General features: G+C 38.1%; 1 protein-coding gene across 1 annotated transcript in view; it reads right to left on the reverse strand.

The window, feature by feature from the left end:
* LIG4 (DNA ligase 4) overlaps positions 1 to 23,790 on the reverse strand; it is an 861,775-nt gene that overhangs the window by 829,591 nt on the left and 8,394 nt on the right. The window lies entirely within an intron of this gene.

Here is a 23,790-nt window from a genome sequence, read left to right on the forward strand (position 1 = left end):
AATTGACACTTCTTTTTGTACTGGTGGAGTGTTTCATCTTCTTTTTCTCCTTCGTCTCTCAAATCGATGAAGAGAGCCTCTAGAAGGATTCTGCCTATTTTCGGAGTATTAGACTTTTACCCCAGTTTATTACTTTTCTCTTCTTCAAACAAAACCACGCAGCTTGAACTAGCTAGTCCTGCCTCCCAATTAGAGGGGGAAATAAGGGAGGCACCAAGACCAAACAGGTGCAAGATTACTATGTAGTAGAATAGGTACATAGGGGACCACATATTCTAGCAGCCCTGGGGGTGAGGGAAGAGGATATGGGAGGTAGGACAAAAACGGAGGTGTAGAGAGGACAATTTGGTGATGGGAATCCCCCCTGATTTTATGTAAATATTTACCTAAAATATTATTGTCAACAATATATAAGCCACTATGATCAAAATAAAAATTATATTAAAAAAATACAGAAACTTAGCTCCTCCCCACTTTCAGGGAATCAGGTGTACAGAAGGGGAAGTTGCAGGCTGGTTCCCAGAGTTCCCAGTGTTCTGGGTTTACAGATGGCTACCTCCTGGGGGTATGTCTGCTGGGGGCATCCCTGACAGCTATCTGGTATCCAAATATTGCCTGCCCACGAAGACATAGCACCACTGAATCAAAACCCACCCACCTGACTCATTTTAACCTACTACTTCCCTCTTTTATTGTATGGTTTGTTTGGGGGTCAAGAGAGGACACCTGGCAGTGCTCAGGGTTACTCCTGGCTCTGTGCACAGAGATCAACTTCTGGCAGGACTAAGGGGACCGACCATCTGAAATTGATGGGGATTAAACTCTGGTCAGCTGTGTGCAAGGCAAGAGTCCTGCCTGCTGTGCTATGACTTTGGTCCTACTTCTTTCTAATTTAATGGATTTACCCAAACATAGCCTCATTCTGAATCACAGAGCTGAGGGCTTCTAGAGATGAATATGGCTGTGACAGTTCCTCTGCCAGAACTTGTTTGGGATGGTTTTGAAGCTCTGTGGAAAACGAGTCATGCATGGATCTGTAAAATATTCCTTGCTTGCAACGTCTTTATTTTTGTCAGGGTCCAGCTTGAGTTGTAGGTATTGAGGAAAAAACCTGGAGAGGAGCAACCCAGGTTTCAGTCCATCTCAGAAGCCAGCTGATGATAGTAAGCTTGACCTTGATCCCCGACTGAGCCCCCCCCCCCTCCATCCAACCCTTCCCTCACTCACACAGCAGGGAAAGATTTCAGCTCCTATAAACTCAGCTTCTTATTGAAACGTAGATTAAATGACCTTAGTTGGTTCACCAGAATTTTGCATTTTCCGGTGATTTTTGGAAGAACCGCCCTGCCAGGCAAGGAGAAAGGTGTGTCCTTGCACAGATACAGCTCAGAAAATTCCCTCCTGCAACCTCTTGCCCCTGCTCCCTCTAAATCTCTCCTCCGAATCCTGTCAGGAAAAGCCAATTTAACATCAGCCACTTAACTCCTTCAGTGATTCCCAGCCCAGTGAATTAGAAACCACTTCCACTTAAGATTGAAAATTAACAAGTCATCGACTATTGTCTTTTGCTGCTTTGTTTTTCTCATTCCCTTGTCTCACAGAGCATGCTTGGATACAGCGAATGTGTTACTCCACAAGCCTGTTCTGTTTCCTCTCAATACTGCATTTTTCTGACTTATCTGTGTGACTCAGGTTTCTGTTGGCATGCCCACAGATGAAACTGCTTTCAAAGAAATCAAGGGTGTGAAAGATGATGCTAACACTGAATGCCCATGTTAGGAGAAGGTTTGTGATTTGTGTCAGTGGTTGCATTGCGCTTGCCACACTCACCAATTATTGAAGTCTTCCCTTCAGCCCCACAAGCTCCGACCTCAAGATCAGCCATAGGAGAGTTCTTAGACCTTCCCCAGGATGCACTAATTATCTCAGACTCCAAGAAATATGTGCAAGTTCTCCATATCTCTGGGTACAACTGGTTCCACTGCTCTTTTTTTGAGGGTTTGAGTGAGATTGGAGCTTGGTGCTAATTTGACCCAGTGTGTGCAGAGTCCTCATTGTTTTTCATTGATGTCCACCAAGGCACAGCGCTCCCCCTGGTTCCTCTGTGTGACTAGGAAAATTAATGTAAACTTTTAGTTGTATTTCTCAGAGCAATGACGACTCTATAAGAAAAAAAATTTAAAGATGGTGGTGAGCTCTAATGCTGTGACCCCTCGAGGAACTGTGGGCTGCTGGCCTAGCCTTTTTTCAAGTGTCTTTGGTGCTCAAGGCTGCCAAGATAGTCAGGGTAGGAAATGGCCCTTATTTTGCACCCTTAACTGTTTATTTGTTTCATAAAGGAACCAGAAGACTGTACAAGCTTTGGGGGTTTATACCTATGGATCTATTTGTGAGGTTAAGCTCCTTTTATTTTGTCCACTGCAGACATTCACTTGTCTAATCGCCCTTAAATTCTTAAGAGGTAAGTCCCAAGTCTCTCCGTTGTTTTTGTTTTTGTTTTTTTTCTGGAAATAGATTTCAGCTCAGAGTTGCAAAATTGCTCAAAGCCATCCTTCAACACAATTAGACTGAATTAGACCCAAATGCAAAATCTCTTCATTAGCACACTATAAAATGGGTAGCAGGCTCTTCCTGCCCCAGACAAGTACCAGAATTCTAATCCAAACATGCAAACCATTCAAGTTTCAAGTATTCAAGTTTGTGGTGAATCATTTCTAGAGCTAACTTTAGTATCTCCTTCCTTCCACCAGTCCCTTCTCAGCACAGATATTATTTCCTTTGGAATTAGAAATGATGGCCACACTCTGCAGTTTCCTTTTCTTTAAATATCTGTTAACAATGGTAAGTTCCTTAAATGATGGATCAACAATACTATGCAATAATATTTACTTATTACATAGTACACACAGTATGATATCATGTTTCTAATTGAATGTTTTTTATATTGAAAGAGCATGCAGGCCACAGCAATAGCACAGAGGATAGGGTGTTTGTCTTGTATGCGGCCAATCCAGGACCAACCCAGGTTCAGTCCCCAGTATCTCATATGATCCCCTGAGCCTGCCAGCAGTAACTTCTGAGCACAGAGCCTAGAGTAAACCCTGAGCACCGCCGAGTATGACCCAAAAACAAACAGAAAATAAAAGAGCATACAGGTACAAAATTATAAGAATGCATTGATGTGTTTTTAATTAGCATGTATTTTCTATATGTTACTGAGTCAGAAAAATACCCTCAAGTGTGTAGGCTTCATGCTGAATTTTGCTGAAAATTTATTAAGACTATATAGATAAGATGGAGCATAACCACGTACTAAATTCTAGGATTTAGGTTAAAACCACAATGAGGAATGAGAGGAAGGAGTTCTCAGAGCCTGGTGGGAGCCCAGCTGAGCCGGAAAAGGTGAAGATGTAGGAGCAGACACAGTGAAGAGGGTCCTGAGTCTCTCTGCCCAAGATGAAGTCCAGACAATAAGGGAGGAAACTGTTCTGCTTTGTGTCCTAGAATGACTGATGACAGATGAGGGGCTGGTGGGGGGCCTGTTGATTGGTCAGCAGCCCCTGCTGAGGAGCCCGAGTAGCTGAGAGTGAGGCTGAGGAGAAGATGGTGAGTTCTGAGGAACAAAGTCGAGCCAGGGAAATAGTGTCTATGCCCATACATTTTTTCCCTAATGGCTCTCTCTCTCTCTCTTTGTCTTTCTCTCTTTCTCTCTGTCTGTGTCTGTCTGTCTGTCTCTCTCTCTCTAGCTCTCTCTCTCTCTCTCTCTCTCTCTCTCTCTCTCTCTCTCTCTCTCTCTCTCTCTCTCTCTCTCTCTCTCTCTCTCTCCTTCTTCCGGATTTCTACCTCTTGTTCTTAATACTTGTTGGCTGGATTTTTTGGTTTGTTGTTTATTTGTTTTGGTTTTGGGGCCACACCCGGTGACGCTCAGGGGTTACACCTGGCTCAGCGCTCAGAAATCACTCCTGCCTTGGGAACTATATAGGACATGGGGGATCGAACCGAGGTCAGTCCTAGGTCAGCCATATGCAAGGCAAACACCCTACTGCTGCACTACCACTCTAGCCCTGGCTAGATTTTTTTTTTTAATCAGCAGAGGGATTGGGAAAGACGGGGATACATAATTGAACTCTAATTTGGAGACTTTTGATTTTATTTGTATATGCAATACTGCAAGCACAGCTCTTGGTTTAGGGAAAGTAGAGAAGGGTCTATGTGAGTCTCATTTTGACCATAAGATCTAAGTCCCATCAGGGGGCGTCTGGAGGCTCAGGTAGGTCACTTTCAAATGGAAGTGGATCCCTCCCCTCCCCCAGACAACTAGACTAGAACACAACTCTTACTCATTGTCACACAAGTAAAACAAAAATGAATGACCAGAAAGTCATACCTATCTAGAAAACTAAATGAGCCAAGTGTCTGGGGAGAGGGGCATGAATAAATTCCATAGAGTAAAAAAAAAAAATAGATGTTGAACCCAAAAGTTCAATTTCAAAGTTCATTGTATAATTTTTAAGTTTTATCCATATTATTTTTAATTGATTATTTAAGCACAGTGGTTATCAGATGGTTCATAATACAGTTGGGTTTTATCCAACATATGCAAAGTTGTTCATGATTGGGTTTCAGTCATCCAATGCCCAACACCCTTCACTGGTGCACATTTCCTACTACTCATATCTCCAGTGGCCCTCCTCCATTCTCTCTCTCTTTTTCTCTCTCACTGCCATTCTTGCCCCCTTTTAGACACAGTATGCAGTATTGTTACTGAAGGGGATCATGCATCTCACTTTACCTCCTTTTAGCACCAGTTATTGTCCAGAGCCATCATTTCCAACTCTCATTGCTATAGTGGTTCCTTCTCCACTCTCACTGCACTCTCCTGCTATTTGTAGGAAGCTTCATACCATGCATCGATCCACACCCATTTCATTTAACTGAAGCATTTCCCTCTGTTAAAAGCCAAAGGAAGGAACATATTCATAAGTACTGCATTACATTTAATGTATGCCCATGCTTTGATATAATCTACAATCTACAAGTTATATTTCTTTCCCTGCATCAAAATGCTCTTAAAAATTGCAGCCAGTATGTAGCATTTGGCATATCTTGCATATCAAAATCATTCTATGTCATATCCTGGTTTTGCAAGATATCTTTATATTGATATACAGGAATCTCTATTCTACTTCACCACTTAAGTTGTTCCAATTGTCTCTACTACAGACAGTGCTCCAAGGAGCACCCTGCAGATACACCTTTTCCAACATATGGGCTTTCAAAGAGTGACGCTAACCAAAAACTAGACCATGAAAAAGTCATTTCCTCCTTCTCACTGTGCTCACATAAATGAATATAATTAAAATTATGCATATCGTGTCCGCCTCTCCCATCGGGTCTTTGTGGATAATTAGCAACTGCTCCTACCATGATCCCATTTACACTAATTAACAAAATCAAATAAGGTTGAAATTTATTGTCCTGTTCAGTGACTCATGAGTCTGGCAGCTGCTATGCCGAGGCAGGCATTTGTCCTGGGTGGTTCCAGATTGAAAGAGCACTTTGCTGGTGATCTCTGAATGAATTTATCCTTAGCATTGAAGGTTGTAAGAACTGCCTCCTTTCATCTCCTGGATGGAAAACTTTGAAGGAAGACAGGAAGTCACATAAGGGCATCGGTAGAGAGTCTTCAACAGTGGGTGGTGGTGGTGTGCACTATTTGTATGTCAAAACTATTTGCTTTAACACTATTATAATCATGTTGCCTAAGCTATAATAATAATGATAGAAATCAAAATTTTTTGATAAAAAATTTACATTTATTTTACATTTGCTTTGCCTAGAAAGGGGCCAAACTCCTACGGTGACTATTTTTGTATTTCATGAAAGGCAGAAAGACCTGGAGAGCATCTGTCCTGGGATATAATTTTTTCTTTTACAACAGTTGGTGATAACAGTCAGAAGACAACTCAGTTGATTGGAGGGATCTAGTCAGCAATTACTGTGCTATTTCCAATTTTCCAGCTCACCACAAATCTGGAGTGCCTGCTTGAGACCTGTAAGACCACCTCATTTTATGGTATTTTTAGTCCAACAACCTATATCCAAGTGGTTTTGTCAACAGCACAAAAACTATGAGCATAAAGTGGTGCCTCTATGTTGTCAAGTAGCAATTCTTATCATTCATGCTTATTCTTGACAACCAAACAAAAAACAGAGTAGTAACTTAATTTGACATGTACACCAAACATGATCTCTTCTTAAACTTGGTAACTAACAGATGAACTGAAAAAAATTGCAAATCTGTTCATTACCAAATCAAAGAGACCAATGAGAGTCAAGAATGTCTAAAATCATGTATGTTTGGTGCCCAGTGATTATTATTTGTAGGAGATGAATACTGAAACTTTGACCAAAAAAAGGAGGAAATACAGGACAAGAGAGTTTACCCATTTCTCTGCCTGACTTCCTCCAGATCTGCTAAAACACAAAGGAATAAAGCACAGGACTTACATTCCTTAAAGCTGCAAGAAAGCAGGAACAAAATGTAAGGCAGCATCTCATCATTATCTCACCAAATATAATTATGGGTCTCGAAGAACAATTCCAGCTAACTGCTTTTTAATTGTTTTAAAAAGAACAGAAACAGTTCATTTCTTGAACCACTTAAGAATGTGCAGGCAGTATTTTTTCCTCAGAAAATGGTGAATTTCTAATTCAATGAAGCATTTCTTTCATTTAAAAAAATATTAGAAAATAAATGTGTCAGACAAGAATCAAGAAGTAGCCTAGAAATGGAAGAATAATGGAACAATAGAACAGGCAGCACTTTGCCACCTTCATCTTTCATTTTCAATCTTCGTCTCTTATAAAATAGAACCACTAGAATAGCTAAGAAAACTAATACAATGAAGAACATCATTTCCAACAAAACTGGAAAGGAAGATACACACACACACACATACACGCACACCCCAAAATTCCAAAATACAAGTGAGGGAGTCAAGCAGGAGGGCCAGGAGTTACTAACAATGACCTCTAAACTAGAATTTCCAATCAGGGTATAGGAAGAGAAAACAGTATTTGGAACTGGAAGGAGAATCTGATCTACATGGAACTGACTTGAAAACGTTTTGCCATTAAAATCTTTGACATGAATAAAGGAAAGAATCCCCATGGCTAAGAAGAATTTCTGAGGGACTCCAAAACCTACATTTGATAGAAATTTTCAGTCACTAAACTAAATAGAAAGGAGATATGAGCAAAGAAGGGAGGAAGAAGAGACAGAGAACATAAAGTATTGGAGAGATTACTACAGGAAAAATATGTGGTTTACCACTGGACCATCTCTCCAGATTCAGAAATTCATTCTTAACTAACAAGAACATAAAAGAGACTAGAAACAACAGAAATGGTTATAAATAAATAAATAAATAAATAAATTTCAAATTTTTAAAAGCAGGGTTTTAAAAACAATATGGAAACTAAAAGACAAAAAATGACTAACACATAAAATGGGTGTTTCAAAGAGAAAAACAGCAATATAATTCTAGTTAGCAATATAGTAAGTTCGTCTATAAAATTATGCTACAAGAAACTATTTTTTAAGTAATAGACTTGAATTTATATGTTGAAAAATATGATACAAACTGCAAAGAAGTTTCCATTCTCAATGTTAAAAGCACCTGGAAATATTTTAAAAAATTGGCACCTAGATAAAACCCCAAAAGAAAACATGGTCTATTAGTCATCAAACTCATTTAATGGCAATGCTTCAGGACATAAGACAATGGAATAATAATATACTTGGGGGACAATATGTAGGCATACGATTTCTTTCACATATATAATGACTCCCGGCAAAATATTATAGAAATACAAGAATTTGAGCAATTGTTCCCATAAGCCTTGCCTGATGAATCAATAAAGCTCAAGTTTCAAACTCCGAAGAGATAATGATGGAAGCTTTGACACAATAATGATTCAAAGAACACTTTAAAATATGGAAACTAGAATAGTAGAATAAAATGATGGATAAATAAACCATATTTTAAAGGGGGAAAGAAAAGACTGAAAGTGTAATATAGTTTCTATTGCCTATTTTGGTGATAACTGAAAAGTAAAGAACATTATGTCAAAATACAAATTGAGGAAGCAAAAAAGATAAAGGCTTCATTATCTTGAAATACAATACACAGATCACCAGATATAATATATAGAAAAGAAAAGGGATTAAGAGGATTATGTCCCTTTGTATGAAATAATCCCATTAAAGTCAAAACACATTTTCCCAAATGTCCAAAAAAATAATGGGAAGAAGTGAATCTAGGCAATGATTATTGAAGCTCTTTCAAGTGTTTATCAGATCCACTGAAAATGAGCTGATCTGAAACACCAAGAGCTTTAAATCCTCCCCATCCTGAACCAAGTCCAGTGCTTCTTCCTTCCCCAGACCCTTTCAGTAGGGAAAGCTCTTCCACAGATGAGCAGTTGTCGCATCTTCTAACTACTCTGCTTCCTTTAATGACTTATGGGAACAAATTGCTGCTTCTAATTAACTCATACCCTCCATATGGAAAGGAATTTACAGCACTTGAACCAGAACACTTCCAGGCAGCCTGCTTTCACCCAGAAGTGGTGTGTAATAGAACCACATGGACTACACTTCAGCAAAAGTGGAGCTGGAGCAAGTGTTGATACTGTGCACAGGAACTAGGGTCAGAGCATGAGAACATGTCAGAGGTTGGCCAGTGGGGATTTTGAAAATGCAAAAGGCTCCCTTGTCAAATGTGACTCTTGACCAGAAAGGCTGGCCTGGTTGGGTAGAAGCTGGAAGCGGAAATGGAAGCACAAGAATCCAGGTAGTAGTTATATCTCAGGGTCAGAGGAGACTAGTGTTCACAGGCTTGAGAAATAGATAATACAGGGATCAAGGCCTTGCATGTGGCCAAGTCAAGCTCTATCCCCAGCACTTCAGATGGCTCCATGAGCACTAACAGGAGTGACCTCAGTGCACAGACTCAGGGGTAATCTCTGAGCACCGCTGGGTCTGACCCAGGCTACCCAAGAAAGACTGTGTGGTTCAGTTTGCCTTTGATCGCTGGATCCTTTATCTAGAATTGCAATACTGCCACAGAGAAGATAACTCAAGTACAAGCGTATTTGATATAGAAACTATTCCTATCTCCTCCCTTTCCTGTTAATCCCAGCACTCCTGGAGATAGAAAAGCTGTCCCTCTTCTCAGACCAGTTTTCAGGATATGAAGAGACATGTCATAGCTCTTGCACATTTTCCTGGACTCACATGTCAGCTTTTGTCATCATTCTTCTCTCATTGTTGCCTTCGCCTCATTTTTTGGTCTCCCAATGAGGTACCCAGGAAGGATTAGTGTCAGTGTAGACTGAAGCTGAGTCACACATGCAAATATTTTCTCTCCTAACCTGACAAAAGCAACTCCTACCTCAGACTCAGGCCTGCTGGAGGTGATCCCACTCAAATTTACTCCAGAGCTGCTACCAAAGATTTGAACCAGATCAAAGCAGAGTTAAAGATAATAGGGTGGGTATTTGAATAGAAAGCCAGATAATAGTTCCCTTAATCTAGAGCTTAGACTCCATGACCTGATAGGAAAGCATCAAGAGCTATGTTGAAAGGGAAAGGTAGTTGTAAGGTCAGAATAGAAAACCATATTGATGGGATAGGACCGATACCTCCAACCTAGAGAAAAACGCTTTGCATCTTATTCCATGGGCTTCATTGTATCAGAGAGTCTCATTGGCCAGATAGAAATGTTTACCAGTATATATTATGGGGATTCTTTCTATAAATTACATTTATTTATAATTACAAAAGCTGTGTGACCTCTTGCTTCCAAGCTCCCTTGCTATATATATAGTGCTGCAAAATTGGAAGAAAAGTGCTTCGTTTTAGTAAACATATCCCAAAGCAAAATCTATAGTTTTCTGGGGTTTAATGAGCCAATTTATATACAAGCATAGCCCAGCTATCTCAAATTGGCTTAGGTCCCTGATGCCTACTCTTTCTCATTATGATATCCAAAATCATTCAGTATCACTCACGTTATAGAGGCTTGGCAGACGCAGAGTAAGAAGCAGGTCACAGCCCAGGCCTCCCCGATGGTAATTAATAATAAATAGCCTTGACATGGGACGTTTCATCTTCAAAGAATTTGGTGAATACTCATTAACCCACATATTAACCCACTTGGAGTAAGTAAGCAGGAATTAGCATTTGTTTTGTGAATGGAAAACTGACTTTATAAAGCTGCAACACAGGTTTGGAATTACTCACTAGTCCTTAATGTCTTTGTCCATCCCATCCAGGTGATTTTTGAATCGAGAGTTTTCTCAGCCTCAGAACTCCAGGACCCTTTGGCCTGGATCATTGCTGGGGCACATCGCAGAATCTTGGCAGTCAAGAGTCTCCAGATATTGGTCAACTCTAGGCACAGGGGCAGGGGGTTGAGGGAGAGCATTCAGAGAATCATCCCTAAAACAAAGGGTAAAAATATATACAAAAGGCCTGATCCAAGGTTTCCCCTGTCTGACAGGAACCGTCTTTTCCGTTTAAAAGAACCAAAAAGCACAAGAGAGGCAGAATGTGCTCCGTCCGAAAAGTTCTCTTCAGGCTCAGGTATTTCTGATCCAGTCCACAGTGAACTCCTAAGCTGCTTGTAGACTGATGCCAATTCCAGAAGTCTTTCAGCAATGGGCATTTTTGAAAATCTTTTTAATTCCAATAACATTCTATTTTGTTTTAGGGGTGCATTTGAAAAATCAGTGTTTACACATACTACAGTAAATTTACTATTACAGTTCAATTCTATACTTTACCATTCATTTGACCTTTATACCCTCTTCTCCTTGTGACCTTATAAATTTATGGTTTACTTTTGCTTTACTTGGTTCATCTATTTGTTTTCACTCTATCACAGATAGATGATCATTCTTGTTTTATACCTATCTGATTTATTCAGTAAGCATAATGCCCTCTCATGTAATTTACATTTTTGCAAATTAAAAGGTTTTTAACACTTTTTATAGTTGAATAGTCTTTTTATTTTTATCCTTTCTTTCCCTTTGTTGTTGCTTTTGTGATAATTGGGAATATCACATATAGTCGGTAATGGTGCTTGGACATTTGGTTGTGGTTGTCATATACTCAGTTTATGTTTTCTGGAGTCACACTTTTAGTTGTGAAATTTGCAAATGTGTTTTTTGTGTGTGGTATGATACTGTACACTTTTAGTTCTACCTCACACACATTCTGGTTGTAGAGTTGCTTTTGTGTTTATTCATGTTCTAGAAGAAGCTTTTACTGCTGCTCATCCCTCTTCACAATCAAGTGTGTGTGAGAGCAATGAGCATTTATTTTTTATTTCAGATGCAACCAGCACAGAATTTCTTTTAAAATAATCTTACTGTGGGGGCAGAGGCATAGAACAGCAGGGGAAGGCACTTGTCTCACACACAGCCAACCTGGATTTGATAGCTGGCACTACATATGGTCCCCTCGAGCATCGCCAGGAGTGACTCTTGTGTGCAGAGCCAGGAATAAGTCCTGAATACTGCTGGGTGTCTGCCCCCCAAAATCATCATATGATGGCTAAACCATGGAGCTAGTTCACTAGGTAGAAAGATGCTTTACATGCTGGACCCCAAAGTGATCCCTAACACTACATCTTTCCCTAAACACACCTGTAGGTGCCCCCTACTCTAAGTTCCATTTCCAGAATTAGTTCCTGAATAGCCACTATAACCCCAAAACCATCAAATAAGAAATAGTGATATTGAGACCAGAGAGTGGTGTAGTGGTAGGGCATTTGCCTTGCATGTGGTTGACCTAGGAAGATCCTCTGGCATCCCATATGGTCCCTCAAGCCAGGAGCGATTTCTGAGTGCATAGCTAGGAGTGCCACTGGTGTGACCGAGAAAGAAAGAAAGAAAAAGAAAGAAAGAAAAAAAAAAAGAAAGAAGAAAAGAAAGAAAGAAAGAAAGAAAGAAGAAAGAAAGAAGAAAGAAAGAAGAAGAAAGAAAGAAAGAAAGAAAAGAAAGAAAGAAAAGAAAGAAAGAAAGAAGAAAGAAGAAAGAAAGAAAGAAGAAAGAAAGAAAAAAAAGAAAGAAGAAAGAAAGAAAGAAAGAGAAAGAAGAAAGAGAGAAAAGGAAGGAAGGAAGGAAGGAAGGAAGGAGGAGGAAGGAGGAAGGAAGGAAGGAAGGAAGGAAGGAAGGAAGGAAGGAAGGAAGGAAGGAAGGAAGGAAGGAAGGAAGGAAGGAAGGAAGGAAGGAAGTGGTATTATGGATAAAGGAAAGAAAATTCTCTAAAGAAGTGTGTGGAATCCATCTGCAATCCAGACACAGCTATGAAACATACATTAAACACAAAACACATGGAAGCATTTAAATAGCATTGCTCATATCCTCAAAAGGCTCCATCAAATGATACCAAGTATGGGCCAGAGAAATAGGACAGCAGGTAAGGTGATTTGCCTTGCACATGGTGACCCCGGGTTCAATCCCCAGCATTCAATATAGTCCTGAGCCTGCCAGGAGTGATTTCTGAGCACAGAGCCAGGAGTAATCCCTGAGCACCGTCCCGGGTGCGGCCCACAAAAAAAATTGATACTAAGTAAATGGGTCATGGAGATAAAAACTAGAAGTACAAAAGAGATAAAATTTCTAGGTTGCTAGGGAAAAGAGATTCCTCGGGAACTAGGAGAAACAGGGTAGTGGCAGTAACATCAGAGACAAACAGGATCTAAAATTTGAAGATGATTGTGGCCACATCAATCAGAGGAAAGAGGAGATTCCTGGAGGTAAAGTGGGGAAGAGCCATCAGTCGGCCTGGCTGTAATTGGCTAAACCAAGAGGGACGAGATTGAAAAATTAGCTTGTGGTCAGGTTAGACATGAATTAAAATGCACTTGAATTTTTTTCTTAGTGAGATCCACAGAGAAAAGGATGAAGGAGGAGGAAGTAGTTCTCTAGGGCCACTGGAGTACTCAACATTGTTGCTAACTTTCTCTGGTGCCACAAACTTGCTAGATTCTTGAAGTGTCTTGGAGAGGAGAGTGTGGGGACATACTGAGATGTAATGAGTTATTCATTGTCTCTCATCACGAGACTCCATTGAGAAGACTTTTGCTTACTTGCTTTCTTCATTGTGAGCAATCTTCATTTTCTTGCAACAGTGAAGTCAATGACAGTTTAGTCCCTTTGGGAAATCTATTACATATCGAATGCATGTCAAAAATGCACGTGTTCAGCATGGAAAGGATAACAAAATACTTTTATTTCATGACTATTAATTTTTTATTGTACTTCAAAAATAACCAAGTAAACTCTTGGAATTGGTAGAGTAATTTTTTTCTCGAAGTTGTCAAAGAAAAAAAAACATTTCAAGGTGCTATTTGTAAGTGCATACTCAAAAAATATAAGGGGATCAAGGATATTGATCTCATATCAGAAGTTGGGGCAAGAATAATGATTGTCTATGGACCTTAGCATTTTTGTCAGCATGTTCTGGAATACCTGTAAATTTGGGCTGGATTGGAAAATTTGTTATTAATCTGGTGACAATCAACTTAATTAATCAGCTTACTTAGCAAACTCATTTTTGCTAAAAATGTACAAGTTTTTTTTCACTTAGAGGCTTTCAAATTACTGTTTTGAACGTAATACTAATGACCTAATTTATCAAGTCTATACAAACCATATCAAAACCATTTCTAACTTTAGAAAAATATTGGGGACTACCATGGTAAATCTGTAGAACCCAAACTATTGCAAAATAATTCTTTACTCTAAAACAAGTACACTATATGAAGTAATAAAAGATTTTCTGGGAGAAAGCATGTAAATTGCAGAATGAAAAGGGGGGTTGGTAAATTACTCTCATCTTTTCTTTGGGGGCTGTAACCCCCCATTTAAAATTTTACATCAATAACTCTAAAGACAATTGATAGAATGAAACAGACAATAATGTACCTTAACCACTTAAGTTATAAAGCATAAAATTTAACAAACACCTAAGTGGAACAATATGTTTGCCTTTAAATAATGACACCCCCTCTCTAAGAACTCAAAGACCTCAATTACTATGAATTTCTAAGAGCTCAAAGAACTCAATTACTCACTGAACTTCAAGTTTACTTTTACTTCTTTTTTTTCCTTTCACTTTTTTGTTAGTTTTCTTTTTTTATCTAACGTCATTTTATTTTAATAAAAAATATACTAAATTTCTTCCATGAAAATACTTTACATCATTGGTATATAATGACATTCTCAGTGGTATTTTTAAAATGTAAAATATGTACTATCTTTTAATTCAAAATTTTATTTATTTCAAAATTCTATGGATTTTTAAATTTAAATTTAAATTTATTTTTCAGTAGAATTGTAAATTTAATTTATAATTTTTTATTTTATTTTTTTTATTTTTATTTATTTTATTTTATTTTTTTATTATTTTATTATTTTTTATTTTTATATATATTATTATTTTATATAATTTATTTTATTTTTTATTTTATTTTTTTTATTTTTATTATTTTTTATTTTTATATATTATTAAATATTATATTATATTTAATATATATAATATATTATATATAATATATTATAATATATAATATTATATTATATTATATTATTAAATTAAATTAATTTTATTTATAAATTAAATTATAATTTATAATTTTTTATTTTTTATTATTTTATTATTTTTTATTTTTTATTTTTATTTTATTTATATATATAATATATATATAAATATATAAAAATAATTATATATTTTTTATTATTTTATTATTTTATTTTATTTATATTTTTTATTTAAATTTAAATTTATGTTTCAGTAGAATTGTAAATTTAATTTATAATTTTTTGTTTTGTTTTGTTTTTAACTTTTTTTATTTAAACATCTTGATTACAAATATGATTGTGATTAGATTTCAGTCATGTAAAGAACACCCCCCTTCACCAGTGCAACATTCCCACCACCAATGTCCCAAATCACCCTCCATCCCACCTCACCCCCACCTGTACTCTAGACAGGCTTTCCAGTTCCCTCATTCATTCACATGATAATGGTACTTCTCAGTGTAGTTATTTCTATAACTGCACTCACCACTCTTTGTGGTGAGCTTCATGAAGTGAGCTGGAAGTTCCAGCCCTCCTCTCATTGTCTCAAGATTGTTGCAAAAATGACTTTTATTTTTCTTAAAACCCATAGATGAGTGAGACTATTCTGCATCTATCTCTCTCCCTCTGACTTATTTCACTCAGCATGATAGATTCCATGTACATCCATGTATAGGAAATTTTCATGACTTCATCTCTCCTGACGGCTGCATAATATTTCATTGTGTATATATACCACAGTTTCTTTAGCCATGCATCTGTTGAAGGGATTCTTGGTTGTTTCCAGAGCCTGGCTATTGTGAATAGTGCTGCAATAAATATAGGTGTGAGGAAGGGATTTTTGTATTGTATTCTTGTGTTCCTAGGGTATATCCCTAGGAGTGGAATAGCTGGGTCGAATGGGAGCTCAATTTCCAGTTTTCGGAGGAATCTCCATATCGCTTTCCATAGAGGTTGGACTAGACGGTATTCCCACCAACAGTGGATAAGAGTTCCTTTCTCTCCACATCCCCGCCAGCACTGATTGTTCTCATTCTTTGTGATGTGTGCCAATCTCTGTGGTGTGAGATGGTATCTCATTGTTGTTTTGATTTGCATCTCCCTGATAATTAGTGATGAGGAGCATTTTTTTCATGTTCCTTTTGGCCATTTGTATTTCTTCTTTGTCAAAGTGTCTGTTCATTTCTTCTCCCCATTTTTTGATGGGATTAGATGTTTTTTTTCTTGTAAATTTCTGCCAGTGCCCTGTATATTTTGGAGATTAGCCCCTTATCTGATGGGTATTGGGTGAATAGTTTCTCCCACTCAGTGGGTGGCTCTTGTATCCTGGGCACTATTTCTTTTGAGGTGCAGAAGCTTCTCAGCTTAATATATTCCCATCTGTTTATCTCTGCTTCCACTTGTTTGGAAAGTGCAGTTTCCTTCTTGAAGATGCCTTTAGTCTCAATGTCATGGAGTGTTTTACCTACGTGTTGTTCTATATACCTTATGGTATCAGGTCTGATATCAAGGTCTTTAATCCATTTGGATTTTACCTTCATACATGATGTTAACGGGGGGGGGGGGTGTCTATGTTCACTTTTTTGCAAGTGGCTAACCAATTCTTCCAGCACCACTTGTTGAAGAGGTTTTCCCTGCTCCACTTAGGATTTCTTGCTCCTTGGTCAAAAATGAGGTGCTTGTATGTCTGAGGAATGTTCTCTGAGAACTCAAGCCTATTCCACTGATCTGAGGTCCTTTCTTTATTCCACTACCATGCTATTATGATAACTACTGCTTTGTAGTACAGTTTAAAGTTGGGAAAATTAATGCCTCCCATACTCCTTTTTCCTAGGAGTGCTTTAGCTATTCGAGGGTGTTTATTGTTCCAGATGAACTTCATAAGTGTTTGATCCACTTCTTTGAAGAATGTCATGGGTGTCTTTAGAGGGATCGCATTAAATCTGTATAATGCTTTGAGGAGTATTGCCATTTTAATAATGTTAATCCTGCCTATCCATAAGCAGGGTATGTGTTTCCATTTCCGTGTGTCATCTCTTATTTCTTGGAGCAGGGCTTTATAGTTTTCTTTGTATAGGTCCTTCACATCTTTGGTCAAGTTGACTCCAAGATATTTGAATTTGTGTGGCACTAATGTGAATGGGATTGATTTCTTAACGCCCATCTCTTCCTATCATTATTGGTGTATAAAAAGGCCATTGATTTTTGTGTGTTAATTTTGTAGCCTGCCACCTTACTATATGCATCTATTGTTTCTAGAAGCTTTTTGGTAGCATCTTTAGGGTTTTCTAAGTAGAGTATCATGTCATCTGCAAACAGTGAGAGCTTTACTTCTTCCTTTCCTATCTGGATTCCCTTGATATCTTTTTCTTGCCTGATCGCTATTACAAGAACTTCCAGTACTATGTTGAAGAAGAGTGGTGAGAGCGAACAGCCTTGTCTTGTACCAGAATTTAGAGGAAAGGCTTTTATTTTTTCTCCATTGAGGATAATATTTGCCATTGGCTTGTAGTAGATGGCTTCAACTAGATTGAGAAAGGTTCCTTTCATTCCCATCTTGCTGAGAGTTTTGATCAAGAATGGGTGTTGGACCTTATCAAATGCTTTCTATGCGTCTATTGATATGATCATGTGATTTTTATTTTACTTGTTGTTGATGTTTTGTATTATGTTGATAAATTTATGGATGTTAAACCATCCTTGCATTCCTGGGATGAAACCTACTTGGTCATAGTGTATGATCTTCTTGATGACACATTGGATCCTATTTGCCAGGATTTTGTTGAAGATCTTTATATTTGCATTCATTAGGGATATTGGTCTGTAATTTTCTTTTTTGGCAGCATCTCTGTCTGGTTTTGGTATCAAGGTAATGTTGGCTTCATAAAAGCTGTTTTGGAGTGTTCCCATTTTTTCAATTTCATGGAAGAGCCTGACTAGGATTGGTAGTAACTCCTCTTGAAAGGATTGAAAGAATTCATTAGTAAATCCATCTGGGCCTGGGCTTTTCTTTTTAGGCAGATGTTTGATTACAGTTTCAATTTTCTCCATAGTGATGAGTGTGTTTAGATATGCTACATCATCCTTACTTAACCGTGGAAGGTTATAAGTGTCCAGGAATTTATCCATTTCTTCTAGGTTCTCATGTTTAGTAGCATAAACTTTCTCAAAGTAGTCTCTGATTACCCTTTGGATCTCTGAAATATCTGTTGTGATCTCCCCCTTTTCATTCCTAATACGGGTTATCAGGTTTCTCTCTCTTTCTTTGTGAATTTTGCCAATGATCTATCAATCTTGTTTATTTTTTCAAAGAACCAACTTCTGCTTTCGTTGATCTTTCGGATTGTTTTTTGGGTTTCCACTTCATTGATTTCTGCTTTCAGTTTTGTTATTTCCTTCTGTCTCCCTATTTTTGGTTCCTTTTGTTGGTCATTTTCTAATTTTGTGAGCTGCATCATTAAGTTATTCAGGTATGTCCCTTCTTCCTTCCTGATGTGTGCTTATAGAGCTATAAATTTTCCTCTCAGGACTGCTTTTGCTGTGTCCCATAGATTCTGGCAGTTTGTGTCTTCATTGTCATTTGTTTCCAAGAGAGTTTTGATTTCCTTTTTTATTTCATCCCAGACCCACTGGTTGTTCAGTAGCAGGCTGTTTAATTTCCAATTGTTAAAGTTTTTCTTCTGTGTCCCTTTGTAGTCACATCTAATTTCAGAGCCTTGTGGTCAGCAAAGGTAGCCTACAGGATTTCTATCCTCTTGATTTTATGAAGGTATGTTTTATGTGTCAGCATGTGGTCTATCCTAGAGAATGACACATTTACATTGGAAAAGAATGTGTATCCAGGTTTTTTGGGGTGGAATATCCTATATATGTCTACTAGTCCTTTTTCTTCTATTTCTCTTTTCAGGGCTAGTATGTTTTTGTTGGGTTTCAGTCTGGTTGACCTATCAAGTGTTGACCATGTTGAGGGCCATGTTGAGGTCTCCCACAATTATTATGTTATTATTGATGTCTTCTTTCAGAGTTGTCTATAATTATATTAGATAATTTGCCTGTCTATCATTGGGTGCATATATGTTTAAAAGTCTGATTTCTTCCTGTTGCACATATCCCTTGATTAGTACAAAGTGTCCATCTTTGTCCCTTACCACTTTTCTGAGTATAAAGTTGGTGTCATCAGATATTAATATGGCCACCCCAGCTTTTTTAAGGGTGCTGTTTGCTTGGATGATTTTTCTCCAGCCTTTGATTTTGAGTCTATGCTTGTTATGATTATTCAGGTGTGTTCCTGTAGGCAGCAGAAGGTTGGATTCATCTTTTTGATCCATTTTGCCACTCTGTGTCTTTTAATTGGTGAATTTAGTCTATTGACATTGAGGGAGATGATTGTCATAGGATTTAATGTCATCTTTGTAGATAAATCTGCTGTGTTTGTTGGTCTCTTTGTCTTAAAGTAGACCTTTCAGTTTTTCCTTTAAGGCTGGTTTTTCATCTGTGTAGTTTCTGAGCTGTTGTTTATCCATGAAGCTATGTATTCTTCCTTCAAACCTGAATGTGAGTTGGGCTGGGTGCAGTATTCTCGGTGAGGCATTCTTTTCCTTCAGTCTTTTCACAATATCTCACCACTGTCTTCTGGCCTTGAGAGTTTCTTGTGACATGTCTGCTGTAAGTCTTAAGGATACTCCTTTGAATGTAATTTCCCTTTTTGATCTTGCTGCTTTCAGTATTCTATCTGTGGGATTTGTCAGTATAATGAGGATGTGTCTTGAGGTGTTTTTCTTTGGGTCTCTTTTAGCTGGTACCCTTCGGGCATGCAGGATTTGACTGCATGTATTCTTTAATACTGGGAGTATCTCTTTGATGATGTCTTTGACAGTTGATTCTTCCTGGGGATCTCCTACCTGGGTCTCTGGAACTCTAATGATTCTTATGTTGTTTCTGTTGAGTTTATCAAATATTTCTATTTTCATCTGTTCACATTCCTTGAGTACTTTTTCCATTGCCTGATCGTTTGTCTTAAGGTTCTTTTCCAATTCCTTCTGTTGTGTTGGGTTTTTCTGCATCTCATCTTCCAGTACTCCGATTCTCTCCTCAGCTGCTGTTACCCTGCTGGTGAGGCTATCCATTGAGGTTTTCAGTTGAGCTACCGTGTTTTTTCAGATCTGTTATTTTAGTTTGGAATTTTCTGATTTCTGTTTTTGTGTTCTGTTCAGATCGATCTATGCTTTCTGTGAGTTCTACAAACATCTTCCATATTGCTATTTTAAGTTCCTTATCCGAGAGGTTAATCAGATGGTTGGAATTTTTAGGTCATCTGAGCTATCATCTTCATTCCCTGTGCATGGTGCTTGCCTGTGAGGTTTCCCCTTTGTCATGCTTGTAGTGTGATTTTTTTTCTGCGTGTTGTGGTGGGGTTCATTGGTTAGAAAGAGTGTGTGGTCACGAAGCAGAGCGGCTGCACTCTTCTGCAGCCTCTAGATGACAGGTTTTTTTTGGGGGGTGCGCTTCCTAGGCCTCTGAGTATTCAGTATTCAGGTATTCCTAGGCCTCTGAGTATTCAAGTATTCAGGGAAGACAGACAAGCAAAGCAAAGAGTTCCCTTCAAGTCCTCAGGGTTATCCAAGGCAGAGCAGGAGGGCAGAGCCAGCCAAGAACTCTCTGTTGTTACCTCCCATCTAAGGAAAGCATGCACCAGACGTGGTCTTTTCCTTCCCTGGTGCAGGGCTTTCCTCTTCTAAAAGAATTATTTGCCAAAAGGCCCGCTTAGCGAAGTCAATCATTTGACCCTTTGCGTGGATCGTTGGCAATAATTCCAACATGGCTGTAACATTACATCCTTCTCTATTTGGCCACTATAGAAATCCAGCCTCAGCTCTCCTACAAAGAAATGTCAGTACCAAAGCCCGCCAAAAGTCTCCTGCTGAGCTCTTTTGTGATTTCTCTCTCTCTCCCCTCATTTCCTTATAGGTATGTGGTTTCTCTTTACCTGTCTCTTCATATGCTAATTTTAGCTCTGATCTCATTGGTTCATCCCCTTTTCTTTTCTGCCTGGCTATGCCCCAAAAATCCGTCTATATAAGGCCCAATTCAAGAAATAAAGCCTCTCTCTCTGGCCTCTCCCTCTTGTTTTCACCATGTAATTCTGGGTGGTTTCATTTATTTCATATTTCATAATTCATATTTCATATTCATCCGCTTGTGCATCTGCTTGATTCCCAGTGGAAAAATAAACCCACTAAGGTTTGCTTCAGGGACTTTTATCTAACTATGATAAAAGTTTGCAGCACTCTGTAGTAGGCAGGATCACTGCCTAAATGGCACAGTACAGTCTGAATACTGTGTCTGGCTTCATCCATCCAACAGGAAGGACCTGAAATGCCTTCATGCCTATTAGTTGTTATTGTTCCTTCCTGTTGATGAAAAGTCCATCATGTAGATAGTCTATGTGTACATAGAACATCGTTTATTGTGATGGTTTTCATCCATTTATTATCACTTCGCGACAGACACATGGAATGCTGAGTTGATTAGGAATCATGTTTTAAACATTCTTATACAGATTACCTCATAAACATAACTCTTTCCCTCATGTGGATATACTCAGGGACGCATGGAGTCATAGTTATAGGTCTATGATTTTATTTCAAAATGCATATTTGGAGGTGGGGTCTTCGAGAAGCTGAAGAGGAGACTTCCATGAAGAAATTAACGTTTCTTTAAGATAGCCAGAACTCAGGAACCTGCAACTGTGAAAGTCCCTAACAAACCTACCTGCCTAGAGACTCTTTCCCATTGGTGAGGGACTATAAATCTGGTCTTAAATATTCCAGGTGAAAGAGGATTCAATTAGAAAGTTTAAAAATCAGATCCATGAATCAGCCCTGCACACCACAGAATGTGCCCCCCCCAAACAAAAATACATAAAAATAACAGATGGTTGATGGCAGAAATAGAATTGAACCGATAATGATTTCTGATTCAGTGTAATCTTCACTATGGCATGATTTCCTAGTGCAATCCATTCTTTCACCTAGGAAAACACACTTTTGTATTCCAATGACCTTGACTCTTCACTGTAGTCACAGTGAGTTCATTGACTCACGTAAGACTTTCATAGTGGTCTTTAGTCTAAAAGCATATAGGGAGTAGGGACCAATGGCCTCAGGTACACGAGTGGTGTTAAGGAGGGATATGGTTATATTTCCAACCTCACCAACCCACCCCCACACACAATCACCACCAAACTTAAAAATGTACTTACTGAGGTGCACTGGTGAAGAAAGGGCAGAACTAAATATGTGAGCCATGGAGTCAATAATTGTGAAATCAGGAGACCCAAACTTTTACAACCGAACTTAAAAAGTGCCTGTAACAATAGCAGGCTGGGGCGGGGGTGAGGGGGGGTTGGGGTTGGTATGGGATGAACTCTGGGAACATTCGTGGAGGGAGTTTGCAATGCTGAAACATTGCATTCTATGAAGCCTAACACTGAATAGCTTTGTAAATCCCAATGCTTTCCATTTTTAAAAAATTATAAAAAATGAATAAATGTGCCTGCTGAGATGGTAGGGAGGCTGGAGGTATGAGAGGAAATGTGGGACCCCTGGTGGAGAGAAGTGACAATGGGAGTAGGATTGATGCTCTAACACTGTATGTCTAAAACAACTACCAATAGCTTTGTAAACCAGTTCTTTAATAAGAACTGAGGTGATAAGGGTTCATTGTGACTGGGAGTGGATGCCAACATACAGCTTTAGTACTGTTTAGTACACAAGATGTTTTAGAGCTAAACTCAACCTGATTGTCCAAAATAGGACCCTTGGGGCCCCATCATAGCCTTGATTATGCAATTCCAAGCAGAACATGTAGACTCAAAGCAGCCACCTATGGTGATAAATGGTACGTACTTCTGTGTGGAGAAGGCCTTGCATGCAACTGGCCCTGGTTCCATTCCCAATATTTCATGGACCTCTCAACATCATCAGAGGCAGCCCTGAAAAACACAGCAGCAGGCACCATATGCCCCAACCAGTATCATATACTTAGGGCACAACACTGATCTGAGGCCCAGCTGGCTAAGAATGATTGAGAATTTCTCTGGTTTCCTGAGCACTGTTTGGGGGACCAACCCCAAATAAGGAACGCAGTATAACTTACTGCAAATTATAGCTATTGTAGCATATATGTCCTTTACAATATCCTTACCATAGTTAACCTATAAATCGCCAATTTATCATCTTTAGTGGAAAAATTATGTATTTTTATCTACTACATCTATGTGTATCCTCAATACATTATAAAATTGAGTCTAAATTATTTAATAAAACTCATTTACTAGCATAAAAATTAATACAATTAAAATAGAATCAAAATTTTATCAGTAACGTATCAGACTAAAATAACATAAATTTCCTTCAAATGAATACAAAATATCACTTTAGGAATATTAAATATTTTATTTAAATTAATAAAAATCATATATACTTGTTTGGATAAAATTTCTTATTATATCAAATTTAATTTTCAGATAATAAATTCAAAATGTTTCATAATGCCATGAAAATGTAATGTCATCCAATACATCATTGGTATATAAATCCAGACATAAAGAACAACATATATGAACTTTAAATAGACAAAGGATACATTCTTTAAAGATTACTTTTTGTTATTGTTTATAGCATTTACTTTTATACTTTTTGTTCCCTAGTCAGATTTTTGTTGTTGTTTTGGTTTGGAGTCACACCCAGCAATGCTCAGGGGTTCTTCTTAGTGCTACAGGGGAGTCATATAGGATGCCTGAGATCAAACATGTAGAAACCCTGAGTGAGCAATCTAACAGTTGTATTATCTCTTCAGCCCTTGTATCAGCTTTTATCTGGAAAACCATTCTGAATATCATTGTTTGCATCAAAGTACTCTTTTATGTTAAATCAAAACTATTTTTAAAATAGCATGAGCTTATTTCAGGAAAAATTCAACATGGGCCAAGTTCTTTTAAAGTAATATAAACCGAATAATTTTTGTTTTGCTTTTTCAGACTAGTAGGTCTCATTCAACTTTCCTAATTTAATAAGTTAAAATTTTAATTCATGAGCTTTACCTTGAACATTTCACATTTAAAAGTTTTAGGGG

This window comes from Suncus etruscus, chromosome 8, assembly GCF_024139225.1.
Source record: "Suncus etruscus isolate mSunEtr1 chromosome 8, mSunEtr1.pri.cur, whole genome shotgun sequence".
Classification (NCBI taxonomy): Eukaryota; Metazoa; Chordata; class Mammalia; order Eulipotyphla; family Soricidae; genus Suncus; species Suncus etruscus.